Genomic DNA, 6,944 nt, shown 5'->3' on the forward strand with positions numbered 1-6,944 from the left:
TTTAAACATATAGTTGGTGTGGGACTAAAGAATTGATGAATAAATTAAGGCTGAAATACACGGTTGGTCCATAAAGTTCAAACACAAAGCATTTTTGAATCTTCAAGTTGTAAAAATAAGTTCTATTACTCATTCTATCAACTTCTATTTAGTTATTTTCGAAAAGAAAAAAAAATTTCTATTAGTTTCTTTAATTTATGTATCTAATGGGGCAGTGGCTTGACAACATTTTTATAATTAAAATAAATTACGCATCGCACACATAAAAAACAAGTTTTTTTCCCAAGTTTTATTTGGATAACAACCTCATTCTTTATTGTCACACCAAGGTAGACCTTAGCAATCGTATCTTAATAAGGACCATCTAGAAGTATCACTCTAGATAGAGGTAGCACTGCATCACTGAATCTATTACCAATTAAACTCTTAGCATCTGTGAAGTGTGAAACCCCAGCAAATAATTTACCCATAAAGCAGCTTTATTTATGTTTTTAACACAGGAACAAATTGCTGACTTCTTATTTCTCCCTCCCTTACTAGTTTCGATTCAATTTAGGGATTAATTGATTTGGGGAAATACTCAAATAAAACCTAGCTTGTTTATTATGTGTAAATTGTAAAATTTATATTTTTTTTAATGATAAAAAGAGGTCGTCATGTTACTTCTTTTTTTTTTTTTTTAGAATAGTAAGAATTTTAACACACACATATGGAGAAAGGAGAGAAGATTTTAAAGAAATTGACAATAATGTATATTCAAAAGAGTCTAACTCTTAGATAAACAACACAAACTTTAAACATCTTAACTCACACTCATTTTCTGATGTAAGATTAACCCAATGTTTTTTCTTTTGAGAATACTGAGTATTTTAATATACGCACACATACACACACCCACGAGGAAATGTGAGAAAATCTTAAAGAAATTGATAATGGTATATATCCAAAAAGATCAAGTCGTCATGTCACCTAAAGATGCTATTTTATTACTTTATTAGAAACATGGGCAAGGAAACTAACAGGAATTAACAAAATGAATACTTATGCTGTTATGAATATGAATAGCTATTCGATCATTTGGTCTAATTTTTTTCTATTACATGGAAATTGGAATTGTTATTTGTAAGGACGCGATTCGTGGCGGACCGTAACAGTGTCGGGTTCGCACGTAAAAAGGCCCCTAACAATATCATTTGTAGAGCGTGGGTTTGAAAGGCTAGGCCCTGGTTGACAGGCGGTGGGTTTTTCGCGGTGTTCGTACAAGTTTAAGTTTTCCTTCACCCCTGGAGTCTTTCTCCTGGAGGTGGGCTGGGAGGCTCTGGTTTTTGGCCATTTTTCCCAACCCCTTCTTTAGGTTACTTGTTTTTCCTTTTATCTTTTTCTGTGTTCATTGTCCTTCGTCCACGTATAGGATCAACCTTTCCAAGATTGATACTTGTCCCATCAGCCCATATTCAAAGTCGTTGGGGGTGGTTGTAAAAGCCAAAGAATGCGGCTCTGTCAGGTTCAGAGCATTGAATGGCAGTAAGGGCAGCTTTCTCTGGATATTTTAGATCTTTCTTCCTAGTTTCAGTCCTATACCGTTTTTACCCTTCTTTCAGGGGGGACTTTGGGTCTGTCGAGGACTGAGCTGTCCTCGGCGGTATCCAAAGGCTATTTTGTCAAGCTTGGGCCATAGCCCTCCTCGGCTTGGGCCTTCGGATTCTCCCCGGATAGATGGGCCTGGCACATAAATCATTTGGGCCCCACATTATTCATTTAAGGAATAGTTTTTTGCATATGCGATAGCTATTGAATCGTTTGGTTTGATTTTTATTACATGATTAAATAATTATTCCTTAAATTGAGGAATAACTATTCTTCTTTAAAAGGATTGTACTAATAGTTATTTCTTAATATATGTTTTTAAATTCCTTAATATATGTGTGTACAGTAGATTTAAAAATTATTATATTTTCAAAAATACAAATTATCTCTATATGCATACTAATTAAAATAATTATGTTTCCTAGAACTTATCAAAAAAAGAAATTATGTTTCCAAGAATCTAGCTCGGTGGTTTTATTCCAATAATTATCATTCCGTGTGCTAAACATTAACTTATCTATTATGATAAGATAGTTTTTTTTTTTGAGAAACATGATAAGATATTTTTTAAAAGTGCTACTATGTTCACAATATTTTCACAACAAATCATATGTAGTAAGTTGTTATTAATTATAATTTGAACCCACAATTGAAATCACATTTTTTTTTCCACCAATAACAATCAGTCACATAAGATTTGTTGTAAAAATATTGTGAAAATATTGTAGACATAGTGTATATATAGGCTTTGCCATCCATTCTTTAGATAGTCTTTTTTTTTTTTTTTTTTAATCGGGATTGGGTCATTATTATGACACCTAGAATCATGGTTTCTTTCAAAGAAAATGCTAATATCTTTAGACTAATACTACAATCACAAACTATTTTAGAACATTTTTACAAACTATTGTTGTGAGCAACTTTTTATTGGTTTTCATCCAGGCTCCTTACTAATAACACTTTTTTATTTACCAATAATCACTCACCACATCAGTAATTTGTAAAAATATTATAAAATAGCTCTAGCATTACTAAATATCTTTGATGTATATCTCATACGTTACGAATGAAAATAATCTATCATATTCTTATTAGTGTTTCACACTTTCACTTTGTGTGACATTAATTGTAGTATATCATGTACATTTAAGTCAGTTAAATTTATAAGGGGTTTCTCAAAAAGGTATATTATATATATATATATATATATATATATAAAAAGAGATTAAAATTGGTAGAGTATATAGAATAATACTTGTAGTGGGAGGTTAGGTTTAAACGTTTAACATTTTTTTTTTATTTGAAATATTGCAACCTTTTATTAATACTAAGAAATCAAGGTTACATTATATAAAAGAGCTTGTTCAATAAAACAAGGATTCTCTTCTAGCCAAACAGAAAAATTTGCAATGCCTTGAACATGCTTTGTTAGAAGATGAGTCGGTCTATTCCCCTGCCGCCGTGTATGGACAAACTCTACCTGGCGAAAATCATTGATAGCAGATAAAGCACAGCACACAATGGCAGCAATAGATGATGGTGGTGGAGAAATTTCCTTCAACGCATTATCAAACCCAACGAATCTCCTTTGAGGATAAAATCTTGAATAAGCAGGTCCCTTGCAAATTGCAATCCGACCTGATAAAATATCCAACTTTCCACGGCTTTAATATTTTTTTTATATTTTTGGGAATAGAAGATAGAATAAAATAAGTTGAAGGGGCCAATTTAGAAAAAAGAAAAAAGTATTGTTCCCTAGATCTCATCATTATTTGATCCAACTCTTTGCATCTACACTTGAATAAATTTGATTCTCATAAATAAATAAATAAATTAAAATTAAAATTAAAAAAAAAAAAAAACCTTGAATACATTTGGGATCAGATTTGATTTTAATAGCCACCTTACTAAAAGCTGATAAAATTGCACGGGTGATGTGATCGATGTCAGTATGTCACAGAATATTTTGTCAATTGACATTAGATTAGACTCCACATTACCTCGTACTTCCTTAGAACAGACACTGCAATACTAAGGCATGCTTGGTATGTGTTAAACATTTGTTTTCAGTTTTTAAATAACATTATATATATTTTCATACATTTTTTTCTCACATATATTTCTAAAAAATACAAACAACGTTATTGCATTTCTAACTTTAATTTTATTATTAAGGATTAGACTCAACACAGGTGCAAATAATAATACCTTTTTATTGATTTTTTTTTTTTTTTAGTGTTATAATGCTTAAAAGTGATATATAAATAATATTATGTATTTTTTTTAGAGAATATAGTAAGATAATGTGAAATAATGTTTAAAAATAAGATAGAGAGCTGTAAAAATCTAAAACCTAATGGGACATTTGAATTTATTGATTGGAATAAGAAGTGTGATAAGTAAAAAAAAATTTGGATTTGAACAAAAGAAAGATTATGTGGATGGTGATTTGTGATAACAGTATAAGATTTGGATAACAAAAATTTTGAAATGTCTTAAATTTTTTTTTAAAAAAAACCATAGAAATTTCGGAATAAGAATGAATGGTTTTTATGTGAGGTAGTGGGATCTTTTTTTTTTGGAAGAAGTAATTTTGTATTTTTTTTAAATTAAGATAATTGAAATATTTGAATTCAAATAGATAGCAAATACAGATAGGAACCATTTTTTTTTTTTTTTTTGGAGAATGAAGACTACTTCTTTTATAAAAATATCAGCCGGGATCAACAAAAAGTACATCATATAGGTGTAGGTGGAATATCCTCCACTCACATTGACAAACCTCTAACATGTCTAGCATATTTAGTTAGGTTATGGGCTACTTTATTACAGGTCCTACATACATGGGAAAAGGCAATAGATTTACTGGTAACTAAAGTGGATTTAGCAAACTCAAGAAGATGGCCAAAAGGGGATAGAGAGACTTCCATACTACTCTATTTGAATACAAATGGGTGGTGAAAATAATTTTTTTTTTTTTTTTTTTTTTTTGAGAAGGGTTTTTGCATATGAGATAATATTACTATTTTAACATTTTTTTTTGTAAGAAAAAAATTATACTAAAAAATATGTTATTTCTAAATTTATATGAAAATATTTCGATACACTAAAAACTGAAAACGAATCATGAAAATCCTCTCGTTAATAGTAAAGATAGATTATTAATTAATATAATAGATAGACAATTCAATACCGACAACGCTGAGACTCTTTTTTTAGTCCAAAGCGATAGAGAAAACGATGAGTATTACCTTTCAACGTTTCCTACTAAGAAAAAAGGGTCACTCAATCCAAAAAAAAAGGGTCACATCCATTAATTTCTCACTATACTAGTCCAAAAAAATTCATTAAACTACTAATTTTAGCGGATTTTCTGTATATAAAAATTGAGTACGTCAATTTTGACAAATATTTTTTTAGCCTACCATTTGAATTAATTAAGTCAGACTTTCGATTTGTATATATTTTTTTCTTTACATTTTTCTTTAAAAAAAATTTCCCCCTCGGCCATTTATTTTACATGGCTCTCAATTCTCAAGTTGCGTGTAACATTAAGACAGTCTTCTTTTTCTTTTTTTTGATGGGAAAGACAATCTATTTATATACTTACAAATATCATGTTTTACTCTCCCACCCAAAATTCGCTTTCACTAATAATATCAAGGTTTTTTTTTTTTTTTTTTTTTTTCCCTTAAAATATATGAGTAATACTACAGTCACAAAATATTTTACAATATTTTTATAAACTGTTGTTGTAGCCCACTACTAATATCAACTTTTCATTTACCAACAATCTCTCACTACATTAGCCATTTGTAAAAATATTTATAAAATATATATATATATATATATATTTTTTTTAGAAACTTGCAAAATAATTTGTATCTCTAGCATTACTCAAAATATATATGTGTAAGGTCTTTCATAAGAAAACTTGGGTATAAAACTGTTTTTTTTTTTTTTTTAAGAAGAACTTGGATATAAATTAAAGACATTATCCAAAGGCCCTTTATATTTTATTTTATTTTTTAAAATTTTGGGGCCCTAGCCTATTCTTTTTCTTTAATTTTGGTAACTGTAATTTTTATTATTTTACTTAAAGGGGCTGATACCTATACTATGGGAAATCCTATTGACATTGGAACTTTGTGTTTCCCTACTCCCCAAAAGGACAAACTATGATCGAATTGAAAGATATTAATTATAATTAAGTTTTTTTTTTTAGCTCGTTTTTGGTAGTTCATCACTTTTCTTTTCTTTTCTTTTTTCTTTTATAAACTTGCTAGCCCATCTCTTCTTTTATAGTTTTATTGACTAGTTTTTATTTGGTGGGACTTTTCGTGGTTTTATAAGAGTATTTCGCTTTTAAAAAGCATAAAGTATCGTACAACTCGTCTGATAATAAGTGTTTAGTAGTCACTTTTGAGAAACAACCTAAAATAGCTTTGAAATAGATTTCAACTTTTTTTACGATCTATCCCACTTTACAACAAAATCTACTAAAAATGTTTCATTTTATGTCAATAATATATAGTTTTCTTAATGAGTGCAATGATCGATGTACCTATTAAGAGAGTGTATTATGTATAATATAATTTGTCCCACATTCTCTTAAAAGTTACTATGACTTTTGAGTGGAGTTGTGGTGTGTTTTTGTGTTAAAACTCATTTCCCTCTTCCTTGTGTGTGTGTTTGTTTCTCAAAAAAAAAAAAAAAAAAAAAATCTAATGGGTCAAATAGTATTGGAAAATAAATAAATAAAAAAATCAAATAAACAATAATCCTATTAATGAGCGTCTAAAGGAAGTGATTACGATTGAGTTTTTTTTATTATTATTATAAGTAGTTTTCTATGTGCGGTTGAGTTTTTTTTTTATTATTATTATTATAAGTAGTTTTCTAGGTGTGGTTGCGCATAATATATTAAAAAATTCATAGGTTTACTTCCTTTTGTTATTTTTCAATGCAATGCGGGCTGTTAGATTCCTCCTTAATAGATGCACGAAGGCATCATTTAACAAAGATCGTAAATAAATATTTCTTTAATTGAATGTTGTTCAACTCCTCCAAAAAAGCTTATAGATTATAATAAAATTGTTAATCATAATTAATGCAATAAGACACTTGTTAACCGCACTCATAATATATCTATATATCTATATGTATGTGTAGATTATTGTGCTTCTATGGGAATATTCAAGCATTTCATGGAATGAGGCTTTTCTTTTCTTTTTTTAGAGGGTCCAAGCATGAAAAAAAAAAGTTAAGAATTAAAAAAAAAACAATAATTAAAAATTAAATTAATATATGAAAAGAATAACATCTATTCATCTCATCAAAAAAAAAAAAAAAAACAT

Source organism: Quercus lobata, chromosome 5 (genome assembly GCF_001633185.2).
Source record: "Quercus lobata isolate SW786 chromosome 5, ValleyOak3.0 Primary Assembly, whole genome shotgun sequence".
In the NCBI taxonomy this organism is placed as follows: domain Eukaryota; kingdom Viridiplantae; phylum Streptophyta; class Magnoliopsida; order Fagales; family Fagaceae; genus Quercus; species Quercus lobata.